General features: G+C 40.8%; 1 long non-coding RNA gene across 1 annotated transcript in view; it reads right to left on the reverse strand.

Annotated features, from left to right (window-relative positions):
- The window catches only part of LOC138672277 (uncharacterized), a 377605-nt gene that overhangs the window by 11433 nt on the left and 350510 nt on the right, over positions 1-15662 (reverse strand). The window contains exon 2 of the long non-coding RNA XR_011319687.1: positions 10236-10374. This is a non-coding gene — a long non-coding RNA (uncharacterized lncRNA). The remainder of the gene's footprint in view (positions 1-10235; positions 10375-15662) is intronic.

Consider the following 15662-nt stretch of genomic DNA (forward strand, 5'->3'; position numbering starts at 1 on the left):
GCATACTCCGGCCCAGAGTGCCGGCGGCAGTGCCGGGTATTGAGGCGCGAGTTTCTCGCATTGCACTCACAGGTGTGACCCCGGCCTAAGAATGAAATCTGTCCTGTATGTATATTACACATTTATTATTGAGCTCTATGTTTGCAACACACTTAGAAAATTCCTCAATGTAGGGATATGTACACAATGTAAAAATGTAGCACCACACCTGTCTAACGGTTGTTTGTGGTACAGCAGCTGAGCATTCCAGCGGAGTTTGACTTTAATATCAGACATATCCCATCGACATCTGTGGCTGGCTTTGTTTCTAGAAGAAATGGACAACCTCAATGTCTTTTTCCAAACATTTTATTGAGATTTTAAATTTGAACCGAGAAGGATAGACGAGGAGGGGAAGGGAAGGGATATGAGAGTAGGAAAAAACCCCATGAAAATAGGGTAGACAAGCAATCATTTAATACTTTAAGTAGATACGAAATAGCTGTAGCTTAAATACAAAACCTAAAAAGGATTGAGTAAGATATTTATTGACATAAATGACGCTGAAAACTGGACGTAGCAAGGATAAACTCAATGTCTAACAAAAGATATACTGTTGGCATTTTTCAGATGGATGGTGGAGCTCTCTAGCACCATCATTGAATAATGTTAAGGTTTAATAACTCTGCATCTATGGAGGTGAAGAAACTTGTACCCTATGTCCACATTGGGCCTGCTGTTGATCATGTCATATACTGACTGGTAGTCCTAGTAAGCAGTAGTGTTAGGCTGGGGTCACACTTGCGAGATGAATGCGAGAAACTCACGCCAGTCTCTCGCATCAAGTCGCAGCACTTCCGCCGGCACTTGGGACCGGAGTGTGCGGCTGCATGTATTTCTATGCAGCTGAACGCTCCATTCCCGAGTGCCAGGACTTGGGACTTGATGCGAGAGACTTGCGCGAGTTTCTTGCATTCAACTCGCAAGTGTGACCCCGGCCTTAGGCACAGTTCTGCCGTGCATCCAATCACTATACAGCAAAACCCGCACATATTTTGCAGTTCAAAATCCAAATTTTTTTTTTTTTTTTTTGGGGGGGGGGGGGATTTTCAATATTTGAAGGACAGCTAATCAGAATAAGGGTCTTAACAAAAATTAATTTAATAAATACAAGCATATGCATGTTCCATGCAAAGCAAAAAAAATGGTTGTCTTGCATAAGTTTGAGTATTCACATATTTGACAGTAAATTTCTGTGGTTTTGCAATGATGAACAAACATGTTTCACATGTAAATATTACTTTTCCAAAATCCACATCACAAAACTGACAATTCAGGTGAAATGTGCAATATGTGTCATCCCACACATACATTAAGGGGCTGCTTGCTATGTCCACAAATATCTAGTGGTCTCTTAGCCTTAAGGTGTTTTCACATTGCTTTCTTGCTCTTGCTCAGTAGTCCTGTTGGGGCCTGCATCCAAGCTGCCCCACAAAATGGGATTCGGGTATATTTGACTACACTGCCATTAAATGTAATGGTGCCGACAGACTTCAGCATCATTTTTGGGTGTATACTCCTAATAGAGAAGGACAGTCAAACACAGTTCACTTATAGTCAGTAGCCCGTCGGCACATACTCTTGAATGCAGATTTGCGGGAAGTTCGGATGCAAACCCTGATGGGACCACTGAGCGTGAGCAAGAGCACAGTGTGAAAGGGGCCTTGGTTGTCGTCACCGATCTAAGTGCAATAATTATCAAAATGTTACCCAAATTTTTATTATGTATACCCCTTTTCACATGTAAAGCGCCATGGAATAAATGGCGCTATAATAATAAATGGTAATAATAAAATTCAACAGTAAATTTAATGCTTGTGTTATTAGCCCATAGGCTATGATGCCAATGTGTATTAACCCCTACTTTACATGTACGTCCTATGCTGAGGGTAAGTACATGGAGAACTGAGCTTGCTTCAAACACAGTGAGTGTCAGTTGCGTTATACAGTTGTCACCTGTACCTAACAGCAACCAGAACTAGCTCCTATCGATGATGTTTATTGAGATGCAACTGTCAAATATACACTGTGTGCAGAATTATTAGGCAAGTTGTATTGTGATCACATGATACTTTTTATACATGTTGTCCTACTCCAAGCTGTTCAGGCTTGAGAGCCAACTACCAATTAAGTAAATCAGGTGATGTGCATCTCTGTAATGAGGAGGGGTGTTGTCTAATGACATCAAAACCCTATATAAGGTGTGCTTAATTATTAGGCAACTTTCTTTCCTTTGGCAAAATGGGTCAGAAGAGAGATTTGACGTGCTCTGAAAAGTCCAAAATTGTGAGATGTCTTGGAGAGGGATTCAGCAGTCTTGAAATTGCCAAACTTTTGAAGCACGATCACGGAACAATCATGCGTTTCATGGCAAAAAGCCAAGAGGGTCGCAAGAAGCGTGTTGGGCAAAACAGGCGCAAAATAACTGCCCATGAATTGAGGAAAATCAAGCGTGAAGCTGCCAAAATGCCATTTGCCACCAGTTTTGCCATATTTCAGAGCTGCAACGTTACTGGAGTAACAAAAAGCACAAGGTGTGCAATACCTAGGGACATGGCCAAGGTAAGGAAGGCTGAAAAACGACCACCTTTGAACAAGAAACATAAGATAAAACGTCAACACTGGGCCAAGAAATATCTTAAGAATAACTTTTCAAAAGTTTTATGGACTGATGAAATGAGAGTGACTCTTGATGGGCCAGATGGATGGGCCAGAGGCTGGATCAGTAAAAGGCAGAGAGCTCCACTCGGTCTCAGATGCCAGCAAGGTGGAGGTGGGGTACTGGTATGGGCTGGTATCGTCAAAGATGAACTTGTGGGACCTTTTCGGGTTGAGGATGGAGTGAAGCTCAACTCCCAGACCTGCTGCCAGTTTCTGGAAGACAACTTCTTCAAGCAGTGGTACAGGAAGAAGTCGGTATCGTTCAATAAAAACATGAATCATTATCTCTATGACAAAGGGCCGCTAGCAGTGCCGGAAACCAACAGAACAATGTTTAATGGATCTGAAATAAACAATGCCGATTTTATAAGTGGATGTTCCCGCTATATTTACCTAGAATTTCATGTGTTCCTGCTGGGCAACGTTTTTTTTTGAACGTTTATGTTCATTTTTAGGATCCAATATATTTTTCTCATACCAGATTTTGTCAACTATTTAAACAACAATGAAATCAGTTTGCGCTTCACAGACATGTATTCTAAAATATCCATTCAGTTTTTAGATATTGATCTAAAAGGTGACTTAAATTTAGGTAATATTGATACCTCAATTTTTCGACAACCACTTTGTGGCAACACAGTGTTACAAGCAGACAGTTGCCCATCCACAGCACACAAAGCGATACCATTTGGTGAATTTTTGAAGACAATACATATTTGCTATGAAAAGTATAATTTAAAAAAGGAAAGTATAAACATTAAAGAAAAATTGAAAGACAGCGAATATAAAAATATTGATATCAACATTTCCCTGAAAAAAAGCCATGGATAAAAATAGAGAAAATCTATTAAATTATTCCCAAAACACTAATAATAAAAAACTAATAATAATAATAATAAAACGACTTTTAGCACTCCTTACAGTTCCCATTGTAAAGATATTAAAAAATTCATCAAGAAGGACATCCCTATTTTTATCAAAATGGCATCTTGAATAATATACTGGATGATGGATATAGAACTGTAGCTAGGAAAGCTAATGTGGGGGAATATATTATTACCTAGTTCATACACAGCATTAAAAAAAGAAAAAAATAATTGGTTGTCATTAAAAGAGGGTTTTTTTAGCTGTGGAAAACAATGTGGCATATGTTCATATAGTAAAAAGTAAACTAGCATAGCTTTACCAGATGTCACTAGGCATGATATAAAAACCTTCATAAATTGTGATTCTGATCATGTTATATATTGCATGGGATGCACTACATGAGACATGTGCTACATTGGCTGCACAACAAGAAAATGAATAAAAGGATATCAGAACATATACGGTATATAATATAAATAAAAATAACAGTATGTATTCTGGTGCATCAATGCATTTTCCTGAAATGCACAAAGGGAATATAGAAAGCTTAAATTGTTTTGGGATAAAGTTTTCCTTCCAGAAAGGGGTGAGAATTGTAAAAAAAAAAAAAAAAAAACTGCATTGAATTCTAAAAATGAACATTAAACAACTGAATGGAATGAATTATCAGAACGATCCGATGTTATTATATTAGTGGTAGACATTTGTATGTAACCAGAACATATGTATTTCATTTGCAATGCATTATGTATCGTTGTTTCTGATTGGTTGATTTTGATTTTAAATACTTCATAACATTGCATTAGTATTATCTGTATAACTAAGGGTGGTTAGTAGCACCAGAAACGCATCAGAGATGCACACACTGACGGAACAGTTTTTAATGGATCTGAAATAGAGGATGTCGGTTTTATATGTGGATGTTCCGGCCAATTTTATAAAGAATTTCATAAAAAAAACTGTATATATACTAGATGGTGGCCCGATTCTAACGCATCGGGTATTCTAGAATATGTATTTATGTATGTATATAGCAGCCACATAGTATATAGCACAGGCCACGTAGTATATAGGAGCCATGTAGTATATAGCAAACAAATACTACGTGGCCTGTGCTATATACTATGTGGCTGCTATATACATACATATTGCAGAATACCCAATGCGTTAATACAGGCCACGCAATATATAACAGTGGCCACGCAGTATATAACACAGGCACGTACTATATAACACAGCCCACGCAGTATATAGCAGCCACGCAGTATATAACACAGGCGACGTAGTATATAACACAGGCCATGCAGTAAATAACACTGGCCACATAATATATAACACAGGCCACACAGTATATAACACTGGCCAGGAAATATATAGCACAGCCCACGCAGTATATAGCAGCCACGTAGTATATAACACTGCCCACGCAGTATATAACAGTGGCCACGTAATATATAGCACAGCGCACGCAGTACATAGCACAGCGCACGCAGTACATAACACAGCCCACGCAGTATATAACACTGCCCATGTAGTATATAGCAGCCACGTGGTATCTAACACAGCCCACGTAGTATACAGCAATGTGGGCACCAACTCCCTGTTAAAAAAATAATTACAATTAAAAATAGTTATATACTCACCCCCTGGGATCCACCGAAGCTCCATTTCGCAATGCATCACCGGGAACGGAAGATTGCGACAGGCGCGAGCGGATCATCGGTCAACGGAGGGTGAGTATAACAGGTTTTTTGTTTTTTTATTATTTTTAACATTAGATCTTTTTACAATTGATGCCGCATAGGCAGCATCAATAGTAAAAGGTTGGGGACACACAGGGTTAATAGCAGCGGTTACGAGTGCGTTACCCACGGCATAACGCAGTCTGTTACCGCCGGCATTAACCCTGTGTGAGTGGTGACTGGAGAGGAGTATGCGGGCGCTGAGCACTGACTGCTGGGAGTAAGGAGCGGCCATTTTCTTCCGGACTGTGCTGGTCGCTGATTGGTCATGGCTGTTTTGCCGCGACCAATCAGCGACTTGGATTTCCATGACAGACAGAGGCTGCGACCAATGAATATCCGTGACAGAAAGACAGACAGACAGAAAGACAGACAGACAGACAGACGGAAGTGACCCTTAGACAATTATATAGTAGATATATCTATATACATAATTGTCTAAGGGGTACTTCCATCTGCCTGTCTGTTCTTCTGTCATGGATATTCATTGGTCGTGGCCTCTGTCTATCATGGAAATCCAAGTCGATGATTGGTCGCCGCAAAACAGCCATGACCAATCAGCGACGGGCACAGTCCGGAAGAAAATAGCCGCTTCATACTCCCCGCAGTCAGTGGCCAGCGCCCGCTCCCCGCACTGTGTACCTGGTGCTCCGCTCCCCGCACTGTGTCCCTGGCGCTCTGCTCCCCATAGTCAGTGTCCCTGGTGCTCTGCTCCCCGCACTGTGTCCCCGGAGCTCCGCTCCCCGCACTGTGTCCCCGGCGCTCCACTCCCCGCACTGTGTCCCTGGCGCTCCGCTCCCCGCATGCTCCATACTCCCCTCCGGTCACCTCTAACACAGGGTTAATGCCAGCAGTAACGCATTCCGTTACCGCCGCTATTAACCCTGTGTGTCGCCAACCTTTTCCTATTGATGCTGCCTATGCGGCATCAATAGTAAAAGAAAGTAATGTTAAAAATAGTACAAAAACAAAAAAACTGCTATACTCACCCTCCGTTGTCCGCTGAGCCGCTGGCGCCCGCCACGATCTTGCATTCCCAGGATGCTTTGCGAAATTACCCATAAGACCTAGCGGTCTCGCGAGACCGCTAAGTCATATGGGTAATTTCGCAAAGCATCTTGGGAATGCAAGATGGCGGCAGCTGCGCGCTCATCTGCACAGCGCCGTTGGATCCCAGGAAGCGGAGAGACGGGACGCTGAGGAGCAGCGATGAGAATGGTGAGTATGTTCAACTACAAGGGGCCCTCGGATCGTTAGGTGAGTATGTTTATTTTTTATTTTTTGAACCTGTGACATACGTGGCTCGGTAATATAGTACGTCGCTGTGCAATATACTACGTGGCTGGACAATATACTACGTGGTTGAACAATATACTACCTCGCTCTGCGATATACTACGTGGCTGGGCAATATACTACGTGGCTCTGTGCTGTATACTACGTGGCTGGGAAATATACTACGTAAATGAGCAATATACTACGTAACTGAGCAATATACTACGTGGCTGGACAATATACTACGTGGCTGGGCAATATACTACGTGACTGGGCAATATACTACGTTGCTGGGCAATATACTTCGTGGCTGGGCAATATACTATGTGGCTGGGCAATATACTATGTGGCTGGGCAATAAACTATATGGCTGGGCAATATACTATGTGGCCGGGCAATATACTATGTGGCTGGGCAATATACTACATAACTGGGCAATATACTACGTGGCTGGGCAATATACTACGTGGCTGGGCAATATACTACGTGGCTGGGCAATATACTACATGGACATGCATATTCTAGAATACCCAATGCGTTAGAATCAGGCCACCATCTAGTATATATATATATATATATATATATATAAAGAAAAAAAATGGAACAGCATCCAATAATACCTCAACTTTTATATATATATAATTTATATATATAAATTTTTTGTAGAACAAAGATGCTACAGCACATTGGGCACTGTAAAAAGTAAACCAAAAACATTGGCGAATTATAATATTTTGTAAAATTATTCTCAATTTTCTGTTTTTCTCCATTATCCTATGTGGTAAATTAAATGGTGTCTTTCAAAACTTCAATCTGTTCTGCAAAAACAACTTGCGGTATATGTTATGTTGACAGGAAAGCAAGAAAAACACTCTTGGAAGAAAGATTAGAACAAAGTTAAAGCTCAAAAAACTAATTTCGCCTGGTAATGAATGGCCTAAAAAGGTTATGCCATGTTGACACTCTTGTCCATATTTCTTTTACAATATGAATTCTACACAGGTTGGTAATTTGCCAGACGAAAATAACTTTTAAATAACTTTTCATTTTTTTTCAATGGTCATTGCACCGAAAATTCTTGAATGGAATTCGAGGCTAAATCAGAAGTTTTCCATAGCAATTTGTTGCTGACAAATTTTTGGAATCAATAGCCTGTTATCGCTCATGGCAAGCACACAACAATTATCCAGATGTAGAGAGCATTGCTCTTTGTCACTCACATTGGTCTTCCACCTCCAAGTTCAGTAAGGACAATATCCACAGCATGTTTCAGTTTGATCATTACTTAGCAAATACCAGCAAATATTCAGCAGTTTTGCAACCACAGGAAGGTGACAGCAGCACGCAGAGTGGCACGTAACTCAATGTTATGCTTATTGACCTATGAATTGATGCAGACTCATAGAAAATCCTGCTCTTCACCTTTGCTCTCCTGATGGAATGTTTAAGTAAACTATCGCTGATTTGCTGCTTAATTTTCCTATATGATATGCAGGAGGAGGTGTTAAAAATCTATCCTAAATCTATCCTATATTTTACCAGAAAAAATTACAGATTTGAATTAATATGGTATTTTGGTTGGAAATTACTTTTAGCTTGGTTTGGGTCTGACCACTGGGACCCCCAGCAATCACCAGAATAGTGCACTTTTATCCTCATTAGATTGGAGAAGAAGAGTGCATACCTGACTACTCCATTCATTCCCTATATGACTTCCAGAGCACTGTATTTGGCTATGTCCAACAGCCTCATAGGAAATGAATGGAGTGATAGGGCAAAGCACTCAGACTTCTTCCAAGTTATTAGATGGGTGATAACTTGTTCCAGCAAAAATGCTACTTTAATGTTGAGAAATGGAATTAATAAAATTAATAAAAAAGTTGAACATAAAAATGTTAATAAAAAATAATACTATTAATATTAAAAAAAAATGTCTGCACTCTGGCAGAATATACTTTAATCAACTGTCAAAAATTTTTCAACATAAATTTCCCTGATTTTCCATACACTTTGTCCATCTGTCAATAAACTTTCGTAATCCCTCATTGTACCGCTGTCTTCACCTGTTCATCAGAAATTAATCTGATTTGCAGATGATTTGGCACATAATCCACTGTCATCTGGTATTGTCAAGAGCAAGATGAGAGACACCAGACCCAGCAATGCAGACGGGCTGAAGGCTGCTATCAAAGCAACCTGGGCTTCCATAACTGCTCAGCAGTGCCACAGACTGATCGCCTCCATGTCACGCCACATTGATGCAGTAATTGATGCAAAAGGAGCCCCGACCAAGTATTGAGTGCATTTACTGAACATACATTTCAGTAGGCCAACATTTCAGATTTTAAAATCATTTTTCAAGCTGGTGTTATAAATATTATTATAAATTATAAATTATAATATATATTCTAATTTACTGAGATAATCACTTTTGGGTTTTCATTGGCTGTAAGCCATAATCATCAATATTAACATAAATAAACACTGGAAATAGATCACTGTATTTGTAATGACTCAATATAATATATCAGTTTCACTTTTTGTTTTGAAGAACTGAAATAAAATGACTTTGTTATGATATTCTAATTTTGTGAGAAGCACCTGTATATGCAGTGCAGAGAAGTTTTGACTCACCCTTGCAAGGTAATGTATAATACAATTTACTACTAGAGAAGAATTTCATAATCTTATGCCATCTATAATAACCAGCTCATACGGCATTGTTCAGTATGGGCCATGGAAAGAAGACCTTGGAAATCAAACCTGTCAGTAATCAAAGCAAAACATCAGTCAATTTAAGCTCAGTTTTCATTTTAAATTGATCACCAGGTTTTTGCCATCTAATCTGAGAGCAGGACCTCCTATATTGTATGGGGGATTGTGTGCCTATGGTGTTACCATTGCAGTCTGGGGCCTTACATCATTGCCACCAAGCCTAATCTACATACAATTGCAGATTCAAGTCTACTAGGGGGCATAACAAAAAAGTAAGACAAATGATTTTTAAAGATTTTAATAAATACAAAACAATAAAAAAAATAGTTCAATCATCTCTTTACACTCCAAAAAGAAAAAAGTACAGTATATAATTTAAATAAGCATATTTGATGAGACCGCTAGGCATGAGTGGAGCCTTGGAAGTTCGGGTTCTGGTACCCGAACAAACTTTAGTCCAAAGTTCAGTTTGGGTACTAGAACTGTACCTTAACTTCTACCTGAATCTAAACCCCATCGAAATCAATTGCTTCTCCCTCTCTGTCCCTCTTTTTCTCACTCTCTCCTTTCCAGGCTCCTGAACTTTAAAACGGACTTCCAGCAGTCATCTGTGTTTGGAGTTCAGCACTGGACACTAGGCATCCGGTACGAACCCCAAACTTTACAGTTCGGGTTCGCTTATCTCTAGTCACTGCATCTGGAAAAGTCCAATCTTTATGAAGATTATTAAAACATTAATCTACAAGATAAATGGCATAAAGAAAAAAAAGGCCAGAGTGATAGTTTTTTTTAGCCTTCTCTCCTTCCTCTCAAAAATGCAATATAAAGCATTGAAAAAGTCATGACTGAACATTGACATAACATTCAAAATAACAACTATAAGGGCAAAATACAAATATTGGCCACGGCGAGACGGGGCTAATTTTTTATGTCATACTTGCAAAGTTTAAGAAGTCCTATTCCAGGAGGATTGTGAGCTTCCCCCAGATTTTCCAGGTCATTCCCTTTCCAATGTCCATTTCTGCACCCTTTACTGTTTGTCGGGATTCTGGTTCTGAGACTGATGATGTAGCTTCCTAGTGGCAGAAACAGAAAACATTCAGGTTGCAGAAAACTATAGACGCATTGGTAAGATTAGCTTTGTAATGAATTTGAATAAGGGTGTGTATTGATTTGTTACTCAGCAATATGTAAAGTGAAACTCATGTCAAATCAGCCTCGAAATCCACCAGAAATACAGATTTTGCCACAGATTTGTCCTCCTGAATTTATGCTTAGTTTATGTTTATAAGGACATGCCCTAACAGTAATATTTAGATGGCGGGAATGAAAGTTTTGGCAGCAGACTCCTACAGTCTAGTTCGCTAAAGTGAATTTTTCTTACTAGAGTTATCAAGTAAATCAATTGCTAAGCAGGCAAACTCGTATTATATACTGTATACAGCTTCAGTGATATGAACCAAAGAAAATGCTCCAGCACAGTAAGTGCTGAGATGGGTTAATCGGCCATGTTTAGGGCTAGGTTTAGTGAACAGCTGAAGAGTGGGTGGGAGGCTATTCACTATATCTCCACCCAAGGGTGGAGTCCAGAGGATAAATACACAGTCTTGTGGCTCAATCAGGGTTGGGTGTGTCAGGAGATGGGAGCTCCAGAGCTGTGTTTGAGGATAAGGAAAGTTGAACCTTTTTTATGTTTTTTCCTGAGCGGGCAGATCCCCGCAGCCATATGGACTGTGCCATTTGTTTTTGTTTTGCATTTTTGTCAGGTCAGAAAGACCATGTTTATGTTGCTAACCCTGCCCTGATCTATGCTGTAATTCAATAAACCAGTGGAAAATTTAAAGAGACAGCATTCCTGTGTCTACATCTATGAGCAGCGAGTGAGCAGATTGACCACAATATGTGCAGTATGTATCAAATGAAGCTACAGCTCCCAATGCGACCCATAGAATGGGATGAATATGTAGGGAGCTGTTGTTTAACTGCAGATAGTGTGAGTGAAAGTAATTCTGAGACAAGTTAAAAATTTACATCTTGTGTCTCACAAGTGGCAACTTCTGTGATTTGGGGTCGATCACTTTCCCTTTTTCTGCATTTTGCCATACAAAATAGCTCCTCATAGTTCAACATACTGTGCCCCTGAATAGAATACTGCTTCATGTCTTGCCGCTTGAATATAATACTGCGCCCCTGAATTTAATACTGCAACACTCTATGACCCTACATTTAATATTGTAGCAAACTATGTCTTCTATTTCTAATTGTTTGCCAAAACTATGCCCCTGAAATAAATAATATAAGACACTGTGTCCCCTGAAATAAATAAGTGTATATATTGTCCCATGAAATAGGTAACAATATACACAGTGCTACGTGAAATAAACAATTCTATAAACTGTGTCCTTACAAAAAAATACTATACGCTAGTGCAACACCTGCTAGGGCTGTGGGGCACTCGGAACCGGGTCGGACAGTTCTTAAAGGGGTGGTCACGGCAGCGGTGACCCAGTCTGTGGCCCTGGGCGAGCAATTAAAGGAAGATGATGAAATGTTTGTAGGGGATAGGCAAATTGTTCATGACGCCACCTGTGGTACTCAGCTAGGGATAGCCGATGCTGCTTAAGGAGACCGCTGCGACTGATGGTGATGCAGCATAGTTGGCACAGCTCTCCACAGGTAGAGCTAAGTCCCAGGGCACGTATGATGTTAAAGATGGTGATGGTGGATGTAGTAGAGGGTAAATGGTGCAATAAAGAGAGAGGACACAGCAAGGTGCAGTCTTCACGTTTTACTCACAGTGCAGGTATGGTATCCAGCCGGGTGCTGTGTCCTCCGGGTTTAGTGGTCAAGCCAACTCTCCAGTAACTTGGGGCACTTGTCCAGAACCCCCTTTGTATGTGCCTTTCCTGGCCGACTCTCTGCGCTGGCGCTCGCCTCTCCTGCCCTGCGCTTCACATTCAATGTCCCAAGCTGGTAATCCTGGGTCCTGATGGGTGACATCCTCACTTTCCCCTTGACCCTCTCTTTTCAGTGAAATAAATGTGCATGAGGCTGTCACACTTGCAGTCACAATAGCCTCTGGGTTCCTAGCTGGGACTTGTAGTTCCTCCACTAGATCAGGGGTCGCTTCCCCTACTGCAACCTGGTCCTTCCACCTGGTGATGATCAGCGTGGATGTGGGCCCCACAGGTGGTTTCCACACTTTCCGTGCCCCTATGACCTCTTTGTTCCTTCTCTACTCTCTCTTGTGCAGGGACGAGCTCCTCACAGCTCCAGTCCCTGGCTCCAATTCTCACTCACGTCTGCTCCTCTCTCTTCCTCCCCACAGACTCACTAACATTCTCACTTTCTCCTCTACTTGTTCACTTTCTCCACCCACACCCTCTACCTAATCCCTCCCTGGCCAGGAGAGGTCTAGTGATGGGTGCAGGTGTTAAGGTTCTGTGCAGTGTCCCCTCCTTACGAGATAGTTGGGGCACTACACCTCTGGCTGAGGTGCAGTACCTCTGTGGTGAATGGACCCTCAGGGGAGCCACACTTGCCCCCCCCTCTTTTTGTCAAGCTCTGTAAGAACTCTACAGGTAGCATAGTGATGTAATCACGTCTCCTTCACCACAGCACCTTCCTAAGGCGGCATTAGTTGTGGTTATATTGACTTTCAAATTTTTCAGAAATCATTGCAAAGATGTTGCAGTTTTACTGTGACTTTATATGGCTTGTAAGAATGCAACCTAAGGATTTATGCAAAACGTCTGTGTAAATTGGTCCAGTCACAGAACCCAATGCATGAACTGGCTGAGGGTCTCCCAACCTCAGCCTTATAGAAATGTATAAAACTGTCATGCTCTAGGCATGAGACCCATGGCCAGTCCATGCATTGCGGTCCAAGATTGGATCGATTTGTATGGACATTTGAATGAGCCTTTAGAACACTGATTCAAGCCAGGGAAAATCAAGACCAATTCTCATTATTTCTGAAAAAGACTGTTAGTTTTTCTTTAGCTTTACTGTACATAGTACAATGAATAATACATATTTTTAAACATATGCCAAAATATTTTAATATGAAAAAAATGGTCACAGGGTGATGGCTATAATTGCAAAGATCAGGTGAACCTAAGTTCCCATAGAGTGAAAACACAGAGGAATTTTTCACTATATACAGTGCCTTGTGAGAGTATTCAGCTCCCTGGAACTTTTCAACCCTTTCCCACATATCATGCTTCAAACATAAAGATACCAAATGTAAATTTTTGGCGAAGAATCAACAAGTGGAACACAATTGTGAAGTTGAATGAGATTTACTGGTTATTTAACATTTTTCGTGGAAATTCAAAAACTGAAAAGTGGGGAGTGCAATATTATTTGGCCCCTTTAACTTAATACTTTGTTGCACCACCTTTTGCTGCGATTACAGCTCCAAGCCACTTGGGGTATGTCTCTATCAGTTTTGTACATCGAGAGACTAAAATTCTTGCCCATTCTTCCTTAGCAAACAGCTCGAGCTCAGTGAGGTTTGATGGAGATAGTTTGTGGACAGCAGTTTTCAGCTCTTTCCACAGATTCTCGATTGGATTGAGGTCTGAAATTTGAATTGGCAATTCTAACGCCTGTATACGTTTATTTGTGAACCATTCCTTTGTAGATTTTGCTTTATGTTTGGGATCATTGTCTTGTTGGAAATAAAATTTCCGTCCCAGTCTCAGGTCTTTTGCAGACTCCAACAGGTTTTCTTCAAAAATGGTCCTGTATTTGGCTCCATCCATCTTCCTATCAATTTTAACCATCTTCCCTGTTCCTGCTCAAGAAAAGCAGGCCCAAACCATGATGCTGCCACCACCATGTTTGACAGTGGGGATGGTGTGTTCATGGTGATGAGCTGTGTTGCCTTTACGCCAAACATATCATTTGGCATTGTTGCCTAAAAAAACGATTTTGGTTTCATCTGACCAGAGCACCTTCTTCCACATGTTTGGTGTGTCTCCCAGGTGGCTTGTTGCAAACTTTAAACAACACTTTTTATGGATATCTTTGAGAAATGGCTTTCTTCTTGCCACTCTTCCATAAAGGCCAGATTTGTGCAGCGTATGACTGATTGTTGTCCTATGACTGTCCCACCTCAGCTGTGGATCTCTGCAGTTCATCCAGAGTGATCATGGGCCTCTTGGCTGCATCTCTGATCAGTCTTCTCCTTGTTTGAGATGAAAGTTTAGAGGGACAGCCGGGTCTTGGTAGATTTGCAGTGGTATGATACTCCTTCCATTTCAATATGATCACTTGCACAGTGCTCCTTGGGATGTTTAAAGTTTTGAAAATCATTTTGTATCCAAATCCAGCTTTAAACTTCTCCACAACAGTATCACAAACCTGCCTGTTGTGTTCCTTGGTCTTCATGATGCTCTCTGTGCTTCAAACAGAACCCTGAGACTATCACAGAGCAGGGGCATTTATACGGAGACTTGATTACACACAGGTGGATTATATTTATCATCATTAGGCATTTAGGGCAACATTGGATCATTCAGAGATCCACAATGAACTTCTGGAGTGTTTGCTGCACTGAAGGTAAAGAGGCCGAATAATATTGCACGCTCCACTTACAAGTTTTTGAATTTCTGCAAAAATTTAAAATAAACAATACATTTCGTTCAACTTCACAATTGTGTTCCAGTTGTTGTTGATTCTTCGCCAAAAATTTACATTTGGTATCTTTATGTTTGAAGCATGATATGTGGGAAAAGGTTGAAAAGTTTCAGGGAGCCAAATACTTTCACAAGGCACTGTATGTGCTGGTGGAAAATCCACTGCAATTTCCACTACCAGCAAAATTCATGAGCTTTCAAGAAATGTCATTCATGAGCTCCAGGTCAGGTCAGTATTCTGTGGCCTCTGGACAACAGCCCTGCAATCCGCCTACTATCTTCTGGCATATGCCGATTCTCTTTTGATTAGCCGGCCGGCACAAAGTCCTGTGTTTCACACTGCAACAAAGACGTCATGCCATGCTGGCTAATCAAAAGAAGAGTCATGGATGCTGGCAAGTAACAACTCATCTGTCCAACGACTGTTGAATACTGACCTGACCACTGGACCAGTGTCCAGTAAAATTTATTCACTCATCCCTAGACACAGCCTACGTCATGAAGATGGTATTCAAGGAATTTTGGGCAGAATGCTATGATAAGGACAAAGCTGTCTATTTTAGAATTAAGTCGGATATACTGGTCCTGACTCTGCTTCTTCTTGTGTGCTTAAAAAGGCGAGGTGTTGATGTAAGCACACAAATATGTGCTTGCTAATGTGCCGTAAAATGTTTGCTTTAAGATAATTTCCAATTATAGGCACGTGTGATATGTTTTTGATA

Source organism: Ranitomeya imitator, chromosome 3 (assembly GCF_032444005.1).
Source record: "Ranitomeya imitator isolate aRanImi1 chromosome 3, aRanImi1.pri, whole genome shotgun sequence".
NCBI classification, from domain to species: domain Eukaryota; kingdom Metazoa; phylum Chordata; class Amphibia; order Anura; family Dendrobatidae; genus Ranitomeya; species Ranitomeya imitator.